Raw genomic sequence first — 17,857 nt, forward strand, 5'->3', positions numbered from 1 at the left:
TAAACTTCCTCTTTTCATTGTTAATTCTTTACTCTGTTATAACACATTATCTGGTACCCTGTATATGTTTTCATCTCTCTTCTTCCTTTCTCATCATCAATCACCAGGCCCTGTAAGTTTTTTGTTGATACAAATATCTCTACTGTTTAGCCACATTGATATCAATATTGCTTGAGACAGTGTCTGCTCTCAATGTCAAGATCCTAACATTTCTTTTAATCAATTTTGTTTATTTGCATCCATTTTTTTACTGTGAAACCACCAGACCCCAACTCAAGGGTGTACCCAAGGAAAAACAGGAAGCAGCCTTGTTTACACCCATAGGAAATTTTTTTCACCTTGAGAAGTTATAATCTGATCATTTCTCATTCAAAATAAGTTTCAAATTACATTTAAGGGAGAAATAAGCAAATGTTGAGTATATTTAATAGTCTTTTGAAAAGCGCATGCAAAGAATAATTGTCATACAGCCTTGGGCATGTCCTTCCTTTGGCAGAGATGATACACCTGTGTCATCGACCTTGGGGATGCTGCAGTCTGCCTGTGTGGAAGAGGAAGGCAGTGTCCCACCCTATGTATGCTAAAGGGAGTGTGGACACTTGTGCTTCAGTTCTTAACAACAGCGACAAAAAGATTAAAATCTACAGATATATTGAAAAAAATGAACAGAAGAAGTGTTTATAAAACAAAGACATAAAAAACAATTTTACCTTCCTTTCTCTTCATCTTCTGCAGGATTCCCTGAGCTCTGCCCAATGTTTGGCTGGGGGTCTGCATCTGTCTCCATGAGTTGTAGGATGAAGTCTCTCTGATGACAATTGGGCTAGGCACCAATCTGGTGCAGGATGTCCTTCTGTGTATGTGTTGTGTTTATTGGTTGATGTTTTGATCAATGGCTTAGCAGAGTAAAGACATGTGGGAAATCCAAGCAGATATAGATAGATAGAGAAAGACGGAGAGAGGGAGGGGGTAGGGTCAAGGAGATGCCATGTAACTACTGAAGAAGAAAGACACCAGAATCTTACCGGTAAGACACAGCCTCGTGGCAATACACAGATTAATAGAAATGGGCTAATTTAAGATATAAAATCTAGCTAGGAATATGCCTGAGCCCTTGGCCAGTGTTGTAATTAATATAGTTTCTGAGTGATTATTTGGGTCTGGGTGGCCTGGAAATGAAAGCACAGTCTCTATTTACACCAATATATGAATAAAGCAGAATAGTGTTAGCATCATTACATTGACTTTTTTCCTCCCAGTCATGTTTGGTTCTATCAGGTCTCTGGGTCATCCAGCCTGTGGGTTCTGGTGCTCCAGGCCGTGTCAGGTGTGAGCTTACTTTCCTGGCATGGGTTTTAGACTAGAGCAGTCATTGGTTGACCACTCCTTCAATCTCTAGTTCACCCTTACCTCAGCATATCCTGTAGGTGGGATAGACTGTAGGTATAAGATTACATGGCTGGGTTGTTTTCCCACTCCTTCCACTTGAAGTTTTGCCTGCTCACAAGAGATATCCAGTTCAGGCTACAGATCTGCTGTTGTTAGGAGTCTTAGCTGTGGTCATCCTGGTAGATTCCTGGGAGATTCTCTTGCACCAAAATTTTACCTGATCCCAAAATATTCCCCCTTTCCAGTAAGTCTCTTTCAGAACTCTCTCCTTCCACCCCTGCTCAACCTGATCACTCATCAAGGACACCACAAAAAAATAAAATCAGAGAATCAGCTAACCTGGGCTCATAGAATCTCACGGAGACAGAACAGATAACCAGTGAGCCTCCATGGGTCTTCTTGTGGATCTCCTAGTAGTGGGAAAAGGGAGCTGTCTATTACTTTCTTACTGGCTTTTGAGGCCCTATTGTTCATACTGGGTCTCCATGTCCACTCTTAATGCACGGGGAGATGCTTAATCTTACTGCAACTTGATATGCTATGTTTTGTTGATGTCCATGGGTGTACCAGTCTAGCAAGGTTTTCAATCATAGCAAAGTAGTTCTTATGGATGCACTGAATGAAGCAAGGAAAGAGATGAAAAATATTTTTAATCAGTATAATGAGAAAGAAGAAAAGAGCCTTTAAAAAACAAACAACAACAACAGAACCAGCAGGAGCCAAGAAAAAGTTGCCTCAGTTCCCAATTCCAGATTTCTGCATGACTTCCCTCAGTGATGGACCAAAACCGATAAGCCAATAAACTCATTCCTCCTTACTTTGCTTTTGGTCAGAGAATTTATTGACCAGAAAAGCAAATTAAGACATGCCCTGTTCTCTCTCTCCCTCTCACCCGTCTCTCTGTCTGTCTGTCTCATAAGGTAGCTTTCATAGCTATATGGAAATAATGGGGCTTTCTTTTATGGAAGGCTTTCTGGATGAATATAAATGAGTTCTGAATAAACCAAAGGGGAGTGAAGCAAAAGCGACCATAAAGACGAGAGAACAGCAAACCTGTGTGAGACAGTTGGCTTCCCTAGGTGAATGGTTGAATACATTTTTCATTTGTATGCAGCCAAGGTATTCATTAGAAAGACTGATACAATCCTGGACATTAGCGACTTGAAACATGGAAGTAGGGTTTGTTAGCAATTCAGTGGCCATGTACAATGAGCTTCAAGACAGCTGTAAGGCCTTTATTCCATTTGAGTGAAATGTGGTTCTCTATGTGCTATTGATAATAACCAAATTGGAAGGGATGATCTGTTTCAGACAGATCATAATAATCATCATTGGCTCTGCTCTTCAAAAAAGACATCACAGAGAAGTATCGAGTTTTTAGAGTTTGTGCCTACAAAGATGCTGCCTGGTTTACTGCTTCTAAATCTTCCTCTGTGTGTGCCGCCCACTCTCGTCTGATATGTGTCTTTGTTTGAAGAGTCAGCGCCCTGATGTAATTCATACTTCATCACTGGTTCTTCTGGTCGTACATAAGGCATGCATTGCTTTGGGAATCATGCATTTAGCACTGTGGCAACTTTCTTCAAATTCATCTCCTTAAGAGGGAAAAAGCAACTGCCTGCAAATGTTAAGTCAGTTTTGGACTTTTCTCAAGTGTTGACAGAGTAAAAGTGTGTTGATTGATCATTGTCGATGTCAACAAAGCAATTCACATCAACTCCTACAAGCAAAGTTGGACGGACTCTTTTGGACAATTTCAGTTTTACTGGTTGATGAAAATGTATTTTCTAGTTTTAGAACTACACACAGCTGTACGAATAACTTATGTGGAAGGGGTTAAGCTGTCGTAATCGCCAGCTGTATGGAGCTTTGTCCAAGTCTCCTCTGTTTATCTAAACTGTTCTATGGGCTTTCTAGTTGGCTTCACTTGTGCCGTCTGGTTTCAACATTCAAATCTCCTTTTTCTCACCAGTTTTTAAAATATTGTTGTGATTTTCAGTAGCTAATTAAAAGGCAGCTGTGGGGTTTTTTTTGGATCTTTTCCTTCAGAATCTATTTCCCAGACAATATTAAAATACTCATTTCTCAAAATGAAATTGATCTCCTTTCTAATCTGCAACCATAACTCTTTCTCACTCACCTATGTATCTGTCGATCACCTATTTATTTATAATCTATCCGCTATCTATCTGGTATCTATTGCATATCAATCATCATTCATCTCTATCATATATCTGTATCTATTATCCACAACCTTCAATCTATCTACATCTACACTCTAACCAGATAAAACATCTGTCAGCCATAGCGATCCTCTGTATCTATTGATCATCTCTCTACCCATCTCAGATGCAAAGGCAGTCAGTGTTCCACCGTCCCTCTTATTCCATTGATAGTTAGATACCAGTTAGAAGGAACGTTCTTCACACAAAAGCGGTTTTGGTTTGGAGAATTTAAAATCGACTTTGACTGTTCCATGCTGTGTGTGGTGGTGCCTTTTGCCTAAGAGGCACTGCATCCTCTTTCTTTACTGCTTATGCACTCAAAGCATCACATGCAGCCCTGGGCCTACAAGAAGCTACTACACTGAACGTCAACAAGCGATGCTGTGTCAGACACATGTGTTGCATAGAGTCCCCAGAGAAAACATTCCATGTGTGATGACAAATTAGGCTTCCTCCAGAGTGGGCATGTGTGTTCTGCAAATGAGCAGTAGCTACGCTCCTCACTGCCACATGAAGCGACTCTCTTTCTCATGCTAAAGAAAGGTTAGCGACACTTTCTAAGAGCTAGCTCTGAAGGCAGTTTTATGAAGTTGTTAATAGATGAACTGAGTTTTTATTTTATATTTATGGTGTTAAACCATTCTAAATGTCCAAATGCAACCTATGCATAGGTTAATGGGAATGGTATAATAACCAGCAAGGAGTCAAACAAAGAATACTTTCTTAAGGAAGTAACACAAATTCAGAATGTAGAATAAACTAGGAAAGGTAAATATCTTGATCATTTCTCTGTCGCTGTGCACAAAGAGTTGCTACCAACTGGGAAAATTTCTAAAGAACTAGATATTAATTCAAATATTAAATAAAATGCATTTATATAGAAAATACAGATGTCTGGCTAAGAGATGATGTCAGAGTAGCTATTACAACTACCAATGCTTTTGTTTCAACTACAGTGATTATTCTAAATTAGCTCTTAACATTAGTCTTAATATAATAAAAATTAGAGTTTGGAGCCTGAGGATATAGGTCATTCAGTAAAACACTTGACTTGCAAACGTTAGAGTCTGAGTTCAGTCTCCACAATCCATATTTAAAAAAAAAAAAAATCCAGACATAGTGGCATGTGCTCAGAGTCCCACAATGGGGACTGGGAAGAGGATAAGCTCTGGGGCTCTCTGGCAGTCTCACCTACGTGGGAACCCCAAGGCAATGAGAGACACTAGTCTCAAAAGAGTGAGGTAAACGGCTCCTGAGGGGGACACCCAAGCCTTTCCACTGGCTCCACATGCACACACATGCACACACTCATGGCACGGCCTCTCTCTTCCATCCACAACATGAACTCACATACATGCAAAAGTAAACAAATATATGTATTAAATAATAATTCAATTCATAAAAATAAAAGTTAAGTACCTTGGCAAATTAGGATCCCTTTAACTTTAGATATGTGTATTATCATGGGTCTTTCAAATGCTGTAAATAAAAATAGCAACATATTTATTAAAGCACAGTAGACACTATATCTGAGAGATGATGCTGACTGTCAATGTATTGATACACATCACTAGGCAGGGTTAAGGTAGCAGAAAGTTCCAAACTCATGCCTTAAAGCGATAGGACTATTTTTATTTTCCAGTTTTTAATTTCAAAAGTATTATTCTCATAAAGTGTGTTTCTTGCAGTGGGTACAATTTGGGGTGTTTCTTTGTATTCTTTAATGTACCACACAATTGACTTAGCATTTTCTATCAAATGCCTACAACATTTGAAATATCTATTTTTTAAGGATTTATTTTTAATTCTGTGGAGGGGGAAGTGGAGGATACACACATGTGAGTCCAGGGTGGAGTCCAGAGGAGGGTTTTGGACTCCCTGGAGCTGGAGTGACAGTGACTCATTCCCCAGGGCTGACAGGAACTGAACTTGGGTCCCTTACAAGAACCACATATACTTCTAACCATCAAGCCATCTCTCCAGCCTCCTGAAATATCTGTTTTTATATAACGTATAGAGGTGTTAACCTTTTCTGCTAAATCTAATATTCATATATCTGTACTGTGTAGAGAATTCATCTTTATAGTTACAAAGACAAAAAGGAATTCAGCTGTCCTGTAGGAGTTGCTTCACTCTGTGACATAGGCATGAGACAGGCTTTATGCAGGAAAAATGACTTCACTAAACATTACTATGTAGTTGGAAACAGGTATGCTTTGATGAATTGGATTTCTGTTATTAAAACTCGCATCATTTTAGTTTGTATTAATTATGCAAATTAATATTTTTCTGTATTCCTGTATTGCATGTTGATTATATCTGCCCACCTTCCTATACCTGCCCTATTCACCCACGTGCTCTGAGAACTCTTCTGGGTTGGTTGGGGAACTGATTCACACAGGAAAGTCCAGCACTATCACAGAGGAAACAGAACCTTCTGCTGGGCCTGGGGGTCTCTTCTGCCTTACCTCCGCACTTTGGTTTCTGTCTGGACCCCTTTTGTTAGTTACTGCTATGTTCCTATTCTCACCCTCTCTTGACCATAGAAATGCTCATGAGTGGGTCCATCTTCCTCTTTCTGTTAAATGCACAGGAAAAAGCCATCATGGATTACATTTACAAATGCATCATCCATAAATACATGTATTTCAGGTTAGTATTTGAACACATAGTATGTGAGTATAATTTTGGTTCTTCCTCCTCCATATATTATACAAAACATGGGCTATTTATTAAACGTTATGTGGCCCATACTTGTTTTCTCGATTTGGAGTGATGTTGAGCGGGTGATAGGAACACACTCTTGCTAACAAACCTTGTTGCCCAGTGTGAGTCCAACCAAGTGTACTTTCCAAGCAGGGTCATCCATGATCATTGCAGAGCTCATAATCCCACCCTTAACTCCACTTTCAACTTTGTTTAACTGCATCGCTGCAGCCCAAACGTGTCAAAGCTTACCTGTGTGTTTTTCTTCCATCCGCATGTGCAAAAAAAACCTCATTGCTCCAAGCATACATACTATTAATATTGTTCATGCTCATATTTATGAATCCCTAGAAGGCCCTAGTCACCTAAGAGCTGAGAGAACAGCGTGTTCTGAGTCAGGGACATTTGTTAGATGGTCATTCTGGCTGGGAGAAATCCTGCCATTTGATTTCTAGCTCACCGGATGTTGGATGATGGTCACTGTGGAGAGGAACACAGAGTACGTTTCTATACAGAAAGTGCAGTATTTCCGACTGGCAGCTCTGCCTCTGTGCTCGGTGAATTCAGACCCCTCTCTTTGAGCCAAAAAAGCTTGTGTATTTTATGTGGGTCTCTGACTGAATCTTGCCTATGTGAAGGACGTTCGCAGGGGGATGATCGCTGTGTGGAGGGGTCTTCTCTTTGTAATCACCCTTCCTGAGAGCTTAAATTTCCCCAGCTGCATGCTGCCATAGAAAGTAATTAAATTTAATAGTCACTACCCTTAATTTACGACCACAGCAGGAAATAATCATATCTAAAATAAAAGCCACAGCTTTTAAAGGGAGATGTGTGTTGTTAGAGCATGTCCCCAGCAAAGGCAGGCCTTCTCCAGGGCCACACTGAAGGTGTTTTTATTTTTACTCCTGTCCATTTCTATATTTATTGGAAATCTCACAGAACTCTGACTAGTTAGTAGGGTGGCTTCCTGTTCATTCATGGCTTTTTCAAGCCTTACCATGACATTTTGAAACCTTTTATCTTTTGCGTTGACATTGCTGTCTGACATAAAATCAAGCCCTTGAGAGAGGCATTCGTTTCCCTTTTAGAATCTGATGAGATATTGATTTTCATCAGACCTTGAATCTCTATGCCTCATGCTTAAAATCAAGGCCCAGGTGTGTAGAGGAACTGACTATCTATGAAGTACCAGGGCACTCTGGGGGATAACCAATATGTCTGAATTGGATTGTATATAATTTTCCTTATGAGACCTAAATGGTATTAATTTACCTCTTAAAAACTCTGAACTGATCTTGTATCCAAAAAATAAAATAAAATAAAAATGTATTTTCAAGAAAGTAAGTATTTCTCTAGAAAGGAGACCATGAAGAGGAGAAAGAGGTATTGAGGTAGAAGGATGTGAATAAAAGAAAGAATTGGAAGCAGCCGGGCGGTGGTGGCGCACGCCTTTAATCCCAGCACTCGGGAGGCAGAGGCAGGCGGATCTCTGTGAGTTCGAGGCCAGCCTGGTCTACAAGAGCTAGTTCCAGGACAGGAACCAAAAAACTATGGAGAAACCCTGTCTCGAAAAGAGAGAGAGAGAGAGAGAGAGAGAGAGAGAGAGAGAGAGAGAGAGAGAGAGAGAGAGAGAGAGAAGCAGAAAAGAGAGCTATGGGTGTACAAAGTACAAAGAAGTTAGAGGGCAGAAAATTAGCAGAAACCAGTTCTGGGGGCTGGAGAAATGATTCAGCAGTTAAGAGCTCTCCCAGAGAATCTGGGTTTGATTCCCAGCACCCACATAACAGCTCACAATTGTCTATAACTCCAATTCCACAGGATTTGATGTCTCTTTCTAGCACCCACTGGCGCCAGGCATGCAGTTGATACACAAACCTCTAAGCGGATAAAACAATCCATACACAATTTTTTAATTAAACAAATTTTGTTTGATAATGCCATACACATGCAAGAGGGTTCAGAAACCTTTTAATAATTATGGATTAGACCAGTTGGCCTAAGCTGATTTAACAAGGCAGGATAGGTACCTCCGAATGGATTCTCACTCAGGCCAATCAGGAGAGACCCAGGAAAATGCTCTTGGTCAAGCTTAAATGCAGTAAATGCCAAAAAACAAATGCATTTCCAATTGCTGAATCTTGATTAACGATTAAAACTGCTTTAAAATTTATATGTATCTGACTTTTCAAAATAAAACTTTCAATCTAAGTTATCTAAATAAAAATAAAGCTTAATGAGGTATTAGAATACCATTAGGAGAAAGAGAGACTCATACGAACTGCCAGGGGTAGTTTACCCTGGACGGGAAGAAGATGCAGTCAGGCGCTATTATGGTGTGGAGGGGTATAGGAGGAAGAGAGAGGCAGATAGGTTCTTGTCCTGTGGAGACAGTCGGACTGTAGAGGTGTAGCTGGTGACGAATGGACTGAGGTGGGGTCCTGCTTGCCATGTGGAGTCACGGTAACATCTGGTCCTGGCGGCTGCCAGAGGCCATGTCTGGGTCCATGGGTCTGTGACCATGTTGATATCCAAGGCCTCTGTTTCCATCAAGGATAAGGTGCGTGCCTGAGGTCTGGGCTCCCACCTGGAGCCCTGTTGGTGCCTGAGGGCCACCCTGCACCCCGCAGTCAGTGTGATGCTGATCTGAGTGGCTATGCTGCTACCTGGGGCCATGGTGACATAGGACCCAGGCTGCTGCTGAGGACCATGTCTGGTTCCATGGTCCTTTCACAGCCAGGGTCTGTGTTGATATCCATGGCCCGAGTCAGCACCAAAGAACACACAGATGTCTGGGCTCAGAGACACCACCTGTCGCCATGTTGATGACCAAGGGACATGCTGTGACCAAGAGACATGCCATGGCCAGGGGCCCTGCTCATCCTAGTGGACTGCAGTGCCACCTGTGGCCAGTGTGACAACTAGCCTGAGCTGCTGCCAGGGGTCATTTCTGGATCCATGGCCCTACCTCAACCGAGGTCTGTGTCAGTGTCAATGGCTCCTGTTACTACCAATTGCTATGCGGATGCCCAGAGTATGAGGCAACACCAGAGGGCACACTGGGTCATGCTGTAACTGGGGCCATACAGATCAGGGTGGACTGTGCTGCTTCCTGGGGCTGTGGTGGCGTCCATATCTGGGTCCGTGGCCCCACTGCAGCCAAGTCTGTGTTGCTATCCATGGCTCCTGGCACCATTGAAGGATGTGCATAAGATCTAGGCAGTCACCTGGGGCTATGTTGCTGTCAAAAGGCCCACCTTGCAGCCCGGCTGACACTAATTTGAGAGGTCTGTGCAGTCTGTCACCTGATATCTAGGCCTGAGAGGCTGCTGAGGACAACGTTTGGGTTCATGGTCCTACTGTAGCCAGAGTCTATGTTGATGTCTATGGCCTCCATTCCCACCAAAGGCCAAAATGATGCCTAGCTTCCAGATGGCCACCTGTGGCCATGCTGGGCTCTGAGGGATGTGCAGCTTCTGGGGCCATGACAACCTGAGTGGCCTGTGCTGTCACCTATGGCCATGGAGTTGACTGGGCTGGGCTACTGCTGAGGACCATGTCTGGATTCACGGTCCTGACATGGCTGGAATCTACATTGATAACCATTATTACTACAGAGACCCAGGTGAACCATGAGTTGAACCATGTGTTAAACTATGAGTTGAAGTAACAAGGACCTCACTGAGATGCCACACCCATCACTGGCCCTAGGAGAGCCACACACACACCAGAGAACTAACCTAGTCCCTCATTGGCCCTGCGATGGCCTACCTGATGGCCCCACCCTAACAGGAGACTTGGCCCCCCACACTTGGCAAAGATGACCCCACTCCTTACTAGGGGTGTGGAAGAGCTGAACCTGCCCCTCACCTGACAAGGGGTGGGGTGGGGATTGAGAAATATGGGCCCATTTCCACCTTGTCTGATCATCAGAGAGTTTGCTCAAATGAATGACAAGTGTGTAGTTGCGTGTCCCAACTCAGAATGTGATTGCTTGGTTCTTTTTAACACTAAAATAGCTCATTCAAGTAGATCCCTGCCATCCTGACAGGTGGTCAGGATATGCAAATGTGCTTCTGCTCCTTCTTTTGTAACTATGAGGTCACCTGGGGAAGGGACAGCCTTCAGGATGTGTGATCTAGAGCAACTTTGCTACCTAGACAACATAATGCTAAAGATTTAATGTCTCAGAGTGATAAAGCGATTGACTGAGTTACCCTTTTTATCATGTTACTAAAGTCTTTTGTTACCATTTCCTTTCCTCCCACTTACACAGTATATAAAAGCTGTGGGAAAATAAACGCAGGTGATTTCAGTAATCACTGGAATACCCTTCCGGCATTATTCTATGGTTTCTGTCTTATTATTTTTATGTGTCTTCATATTCTTCACTTATATTTCTAAAATTCCCATATCCCTACCCTGGTAAGAGGTGATTTTGTTGAGTCCTCAACAGGGGTGGTCCCAGTGGCCTGGACTGATCAGCTCGGCAGCCACCCAGGTACACGTCCAGGACTTTAGGCTAGCACACCCCTACACCTACATCTGTGACTTGCTGGAGTTTGTACAGGGAGTGGTCCTGCAGAACTATGTAGCCCCACGACCTCCAGGACTCAAGGAAACAGCGGGATATCCAGAGAGTTTCTGTGGGGATCCAATATTGATGCAGAGGCCTTGAACCTGACCAACAACACATTACATAGTGAAGAAAATCTGTTTGGGCAAAAGGGTGTATGGCATGTTACACAGCAGCTCCCAGTACCACTAAGATGAAGTGAATGAAAAGGAAATGGAAAGGCAAAAACAGAGAAGAGAAGTTTTGGGGGTGTTTTTTCTACTTTGTTTTGTTTTGTTTGTTTGCTTGCTTGTTTGTTTTTTAATTGAAATTGATATTCTTATTTACATTTAATTCTTAAAAATTATTGTTACTATTTTCTTTTTTTATCCTTACCTTATTTTTTAATTTTTTTTTTTAAGATTTGTTTATTTACTATGTATACAGTATTCTGCCTGCACGTATGCCTGCAGGCCTGAAAAGGGTACCAGATCTCATTATAGATGTTTGTGAGCCACCATGTGGTTGCTGGGAATTGAACTCAGGACCTTTGGAAGAGCAGCCAGTGCTCTTAACCACTGAGCCATCTCTCCAGCCCCTCCCTGCCTTATTTTATGATTAATTTGTTAGTTTTATTTGGGGGGGCACTACAAGGTGAGGTGGAGAAAGGAATTGGTGTTATGCCCAAATCCGTGAAGTCCCCCAAAAGCCAACAAGAAGACCGAGTCCCCTATGTAAAAGCAAAGAGCCTTTAATTTATGCACGTTTGCAAACTTGGTCTCTTCACATGTCCAACGTATTGGAATAAACAGAGAGCCCTGAGCTCTGTTACAATTGGGTTTTTATAGTAATAAAGGTGAGGATAGGGGGTTTCTGAGGTTTAGGACTTCTGATTGGCTGACATTTGTCTAGGGGTGTCGTGGTGAGTGTGTGTTGGCAGGTGGTCCTATCTACAGTGGTTGGAATGTTAAGCATTTCCTTTGAACGGTCTGTTTTGGGGTGCTTGGATAATCTCAGTTTGTGGTTCTTCCTGCAACCAGGTATTGCTTCAGGGTAAACTACTGAGACTCAGGCCTCCATTTAAATTTATCAATGGCCAAGTCCTGCTCTGGCAGGTGATAATGGTTGGAAGTAAAGAACTTCCTTTGGGTGACCTGCCCAGACTTAGATGGGTGGGATTGGGGTACATGGTGTGAAATTCCCAAAGAACCAATAAAATAAATTAAAAAAGAATATCATTAGGAAATAGTAAGTAACACAGATTACTTATTAACACGTTCTTTTCTATGGCTTCCTACATATTTGTTCAAAATAAGACAAATTATTTTAGAAAAATTTTATTTCTTCACCTTTAAGAAATGGAAATAGAGGATGGAGTACTGATTTAACCCTTGATTTTAAAAATTATCAAGATTTGCTTTGTCACTATTGTTCCATGGAGAAGGACAGGCAAGGCCCTGTCTGCACAGACTCCCTCCTGGAGTGTGGACTTCAGATATTTACAACACAAAATTTGTATCCTGTGTTGCATGTTTTATAGCCTATGGGGGGCCAACTCTCCTGTTAGGGTGGGGCCATCAGGTAGGCCATCCCAGGGCCAATGAGGGACTAGGTTAGTTCTCTTGTGTGTGTGGCTCTCCTAGGGCCAGTGAGGGGTGTGGCATCTCAGTGAGGCCCTTGTGTCTTCTCTGTGTGTGTGTGTGTTTGTGTGTGTGTGTGTGTGTGTGTGTGTGTGCATAATGAAACCAGTGGGACGTTATGTCTGAAAGCTCAAAACCTGATCTCATCATCCTTAACACACAGGCAGATGTTAATGCAGTTTAATGCCAGAATCCCTTTAGAAGATGTACTTCTGCTGGTTTCCCTCAAGCAAGTTTGAATGCCCAGGGGAGCTTTCTATTTCCATTCACTGCATGGAATTTACACAGATGGTGCAATCAGTAAAAACAAGGATGCAAATCATTGTGTTCTAACATATGAGATAAAGGTTCATGCAATGCCATGTAAGCAGCCCCTTTAACCTTACAGATAATGAAAATGCTACTTAAGAAGTAATATTGTAACTGGAGACTGCTCATTCATTCCTGGCTGCCCAGACCCAATAATCACATAGAAACCATGTTAATTATAACACTGCTTGGCCAATGGTTCATGCATATTTATAGCTAACCCTTACATCTTAAATTAACCTACTTCTATTAATTTATGTATCATCACAAGGTTGTGGTCTACCGGTAATGTTCTAGCATCTATCTCTTTTGGCAGCTACAGGACATCTCCCTGACTCTGCCTACTCTTTTTATATCTCTGTTTGAATTTCCCGCTTGGCTGTACTCTGCTAACCCATTGGCCAAAACAGCTTTATTCATCAACCAATAAAAGCAACACATATGCAGAAAGACATTCCACATCATAAAATTTTTAACTCATTATCAGCATTTTTATATATGTTTCATCTTTCATTACAGTATAAATAATTATCTGATGAAGAATGCTGAGAATGTTAAAAAATCTATTACTCATTGCTTAAGAACAAAGGTGAGTGAAGAACCCATGTGATTGGTTATTTGGAAAGCTGAATTTAGACACTTTGATGAGATGACTGCATTCATTTGGTAGACACAAGGCACATGAGCACTGATAGATACTCCTGTAGCCACACACAACACCTTTCAAAGCAGAGGTACTTTGTATGTGGTCACTCAAGTCTGGACATGAACATAAAAAGAAATCTCCAATTCTGACAACATTTAAAGTTATGATAGGAGAAGATACATCTTAGCACGCCCTGTAGAATATCTATAATACTTGAAAGCAATTTATTACTTGTGGAAGGAGATCACTTTGAGGGTGAAATTATGATCCTTCAAAAGGAATGCACTACAAACTCTCCTGGAGGGCATTATTTCTCAAAGCCTATAAACCCAGGGTATTTGTAGCTCTGTGAAGTTGATGTGTTTCTCTACAAAGAAAATATACAGAGGGTCAGCTTGACAGCTGAGTCGGAAAAGGCTCACGGTGGCAAGCCCCACAACTTGAGTTCAGCCCTGGGACCCTACTGGTGAAAGGAGAGGACCCCCTCCTGCAATTAGACTTTGGTTGTGGTATGAATGCCCCTCCAGGCACACATGTGTGTGCATGCACATACACACAAAAAATACACAAATGTAACAAGAACCTCAAAACTTATTTTAAAAATAAAATGTGAGGATATGTTCATATCTCATTATTTTTTCCTTAGTATCTCACCCATTCTTTAGAAAAACTGACCTTTAAGTGAAACCAGCTGGAAACGTTTAAGCTCTCAGGCAATATTACTTACAGCTTATCTAAAAGTATTTTGCTCCACGTGAGCTCTTATGTTAAATTATAATGTCATGGTGAGTAGAGAAAATGTAGCTTTTCGGTCTTTTTCTTTAGGAAAAGGGAACTATTTTTAGCGATGTGTGTAGGAATATTTGCTTGGTATGGTAGCATCGAAGCGCTGGGATACATCTATAGCAGTGGTTCTCAGTCTTCCCTTTAATACAGTTCTTCATGTTGAGGTGACCCCCAACTATAAGATAATTGTATTGCTATGTCATAACTGTCATTTGCTACTGTTATTAATTGTAAATATCTGGTATGCAGGATAGCTGATCTGTGACCCCCAAAGTTGTTGCAACCCACAGGTTGAGAACTGCTGATCTAGAACATAGTGTTTATTATTATTATTTCTGACTTCTCAGTAGACCACCTTACCTCCTCCTGGTGTCAGTACACATTCTATTATTCCGTGTTTTATGTCTGCAAAAATATATGCTTTTCTGGGGAATTCCTGATTGCTAATTTATAATCATGGGAACCCCACAGATGTCTCTCATAAACATTTGAGCAACACGAAATCTGTAAGTTAGAAATTGTAAGGGTTATAAGCTAATTTTTTGGCACATAGTTACAAGAAATTGAGAATTATCTAAATTGCTGTGTATAATTTCTTAAGGTTCTCTATAATGAGAAGCACTTCCATTTCATATATGCAACTGTGATAATTTTAACACTGATAAATTTTGTATGGATCCTCTTTAATTCAGATAATACATCAATCACTAGTAGGTAGGGACAAACATCCTCCCTGCTTTTCCTTCAGAAAGCTGGCAATCCCTTGGGCAGATAAGCGTCATATAAAAATACTATCATGTAAGCTGGCGCTGGTCCCAATCCTTTGCATCCACAAACTCTGCTTAGTTGAAGCAGAAATATTTACTCATACCCATAGCATGTTGCCATCGTATTGCACAGGAGGACAAGTCAATATTTACCAGTCAAAGTTACACAAAGTGAGTTTCTTTTAAACAGGAATTTAGGGATCAAGGCCAGGGCTCTGTGTGGAGCTGATTGGAAGGATACAGAAGGTGAGAACACCCACGACAGACCCATCCAAGCAAGGGGCACAAATTGAAAGCTTGTGTCATTACTAAACACACTTTGAACAGAGCAGTGCAGGCTGCTGTTGAGATAGACTGTTTTGAACTGAGTCTAGAGAGAGTGACATACAAAACCTGCCAGCCTAGAATCCTAACACTGTTGCAAGCATGACCATTCTGGATGCAGGTCCCAAAGCAACCTGTTTCTCACGGGAAGGCACATGGTGAATCTTCACTTCAGACTTCTGTATTTGATTTCTGATAGACTAGTCTGGTTCAGTGCTGCCCTGAACCTCAAGTGACACTTTTACTATGGGGTGTTGCTCAGATGGTTTCATTGGTTGTTTGGGGTTTTGTTTGTTTGTTTGTTTGTTTGTTGCTTTTGAGTCAGGGTCTTATGTCTCCCAGGCTTGCTGCCAACTTATAACCTTGAACTTGATCTTGGTAACTCTACCCGCTACCACCAGGGCTGGCATTAGGGAAGGCAAGCCATGAGAACTGATTCCTGTAAGGCTGGGGATGGAGGGCTTCACACACCCTACCAACTTAGCTTCAGCTCCAATTTATTCTTTTCTTAAGATTGATTTTAGCATCAGTGTGTGTGTGTGTGTGTGTGTGTGTGTGTGTGTGTGTGCGCCCATGCATGTAAGAACAGGTGTGTGTGGGGGGTGTTAGACCAACTGCTCTTAACCACTGAGCCGTCTATCCAACCTCCATTCCCAGAGTCCCTCTGTGTAGCCCAGGCTGTCCTGGAGCTTGCCTTAGTTGGCCCCAAACTCGCTGAGACCTGCCTGTTTCTGCCTCCTGAGTGCTAGAATTAAAGGCTTGGCTACCAGGCTTATTCTTACAGCTGGGATCTTCTGTGTTCTCAGCCCTGGCTTCACTGTCCACAGGGGCTGTCCCTTACACTCACTCTTCTGAAAATCCATGTTTCACCCACAGCTCCTCGGCTCTTCACTGACTGTCCTGGTTGGAGTCCTTGAGACCACTCCGGGTGTGCCCATTCAGGAGTAAGAAACCTCAGAGTCTGCTCACCCTGGGAAGGCCCACAACCCCTTCCAGTTATACTGAACACATTTTCTTTCAGAGAACCATTCATTCTTGTTAAAAGCTAATTTGTGGGTGCCAAAATTAAATATTATTTGTAAGTAAATTTTAAAATGAAATGTGTAAACTGCCTGAAATTAGAATGCATTTCATTAAAGGTGTACTTGAATTGGGGTAAAACATAAACCTGTATAATGCTAGCTTATCACAGCAAATTAGCCTAAAAAGGTCGAATACGATGTGATTCTTTGAGTTTGCTCCACAGAGAGCATGCGTGGGTCATCGCACTTGTTAGCAAGCTTTTTCCAGTTTGTTTCCCGGTTTGAGAGGATTCATGTCGAGAAATACTAGTTGTAGAGAGCCGCGTGGAGTCACACCTGATGGCAATGTGTAGAGAGCTGCGTGGAGTCACATCTGATGGTGCTGGCTCCCGCGCTCCGCGATCCCGAAAGCGATATCCTCTCTGTGATATCAACTCCTGTTATCAACTAGGCCTGACTTATGCTATTATCACACAATGATCGTCAGTTGCTTGCATATGCATGGACCTATGGACAGTGTCCAGGTGGCAATCCAGGGTTGGCAGCCCATGCCTATTTAAGAGGGAGAGAGAGAGAGACAGAGAGAGAGAGAGACAGAGACAGAGAGAGAGAGAGAGAGAGAGAGAGAGAGAGAGAGAGAGAGAGAGAGAGAGAGAGAGAGAGAGAGGGAAAGAGAAGGAAGCTGTGAATAAAGCCCTGAATAAACTGCTTAGCAAGAAGAGCTCTGGTGTTGCATCCTTCTTGCTGGCCGAGGGAGACCATGACAACTAGTGTCCTTGCTAGAATGTTTACTGAACTTAGTGATTAACTGACACGCTCTGGTTTTATAGGTACACGTTCGAGTCATCTGTAAGTAGAGTGTCACTATCCATCCAGCCTGTGGACTTTACATTATATTTTGTAATTATTCGGTATTATTATATTGCATTCTACTTTTTCCTTCACAGGACCCCGGCTAGTACTTCCAGCACTGTGAGTTTACGCTGTCCTCAAAAAGGACCTGAGCTCTGATCTGAAGGCTCTCAACCTCCTGTAAATCAAGGGATCTGATGACATCTCTGGCTTCCACAGCTATCTGTGCTCATGCACACGTGCCCATGCTGAATACACAGAATTAAAAATAAAAGTAGATTTACAAATTTAAAAAAATAAACAGTATTTTCTGTCACTAAAAAACAACAACAACAAAAAACTAAACTAAGAAAATTATCTTATTTTCCTAGTACTGTGGTTAAATTTGAAGCAAAAAATACATAAATCTGCTCAAAACATTGTAACTCAATTTATTTTTTCCCCAATCTAGCAATACAGTGAACTACCTTCATTTGCTGTGTGCTTGTCTGTCTGCCTGAGACAGGGTCTTGCTATGCCACCTTGGCCCTTGCAATATTGCTGCCTCAGCTTCCCTGCTGCGCCACCATACCTGGCTCCACTGAGTTACAGTGTAGATTTCTAACAGTGAATCTTGCTCATTAATGTGACAGCCTCTTC

This window comes from Chionomys nivalis, chromosome 24, assembly GCF_950005125.1.
Source record: "Chionomys nivalis chromosome 24, mChiNiv1.1, whole genome shotgun sequence".
In the NCBI taxonomy this organism is placed as follows: Eukaryota; Metazoa; Chordata; class Mammalia; order Rodentia; family Cricetidae; genus Chionomys; species Chionomys nivalis.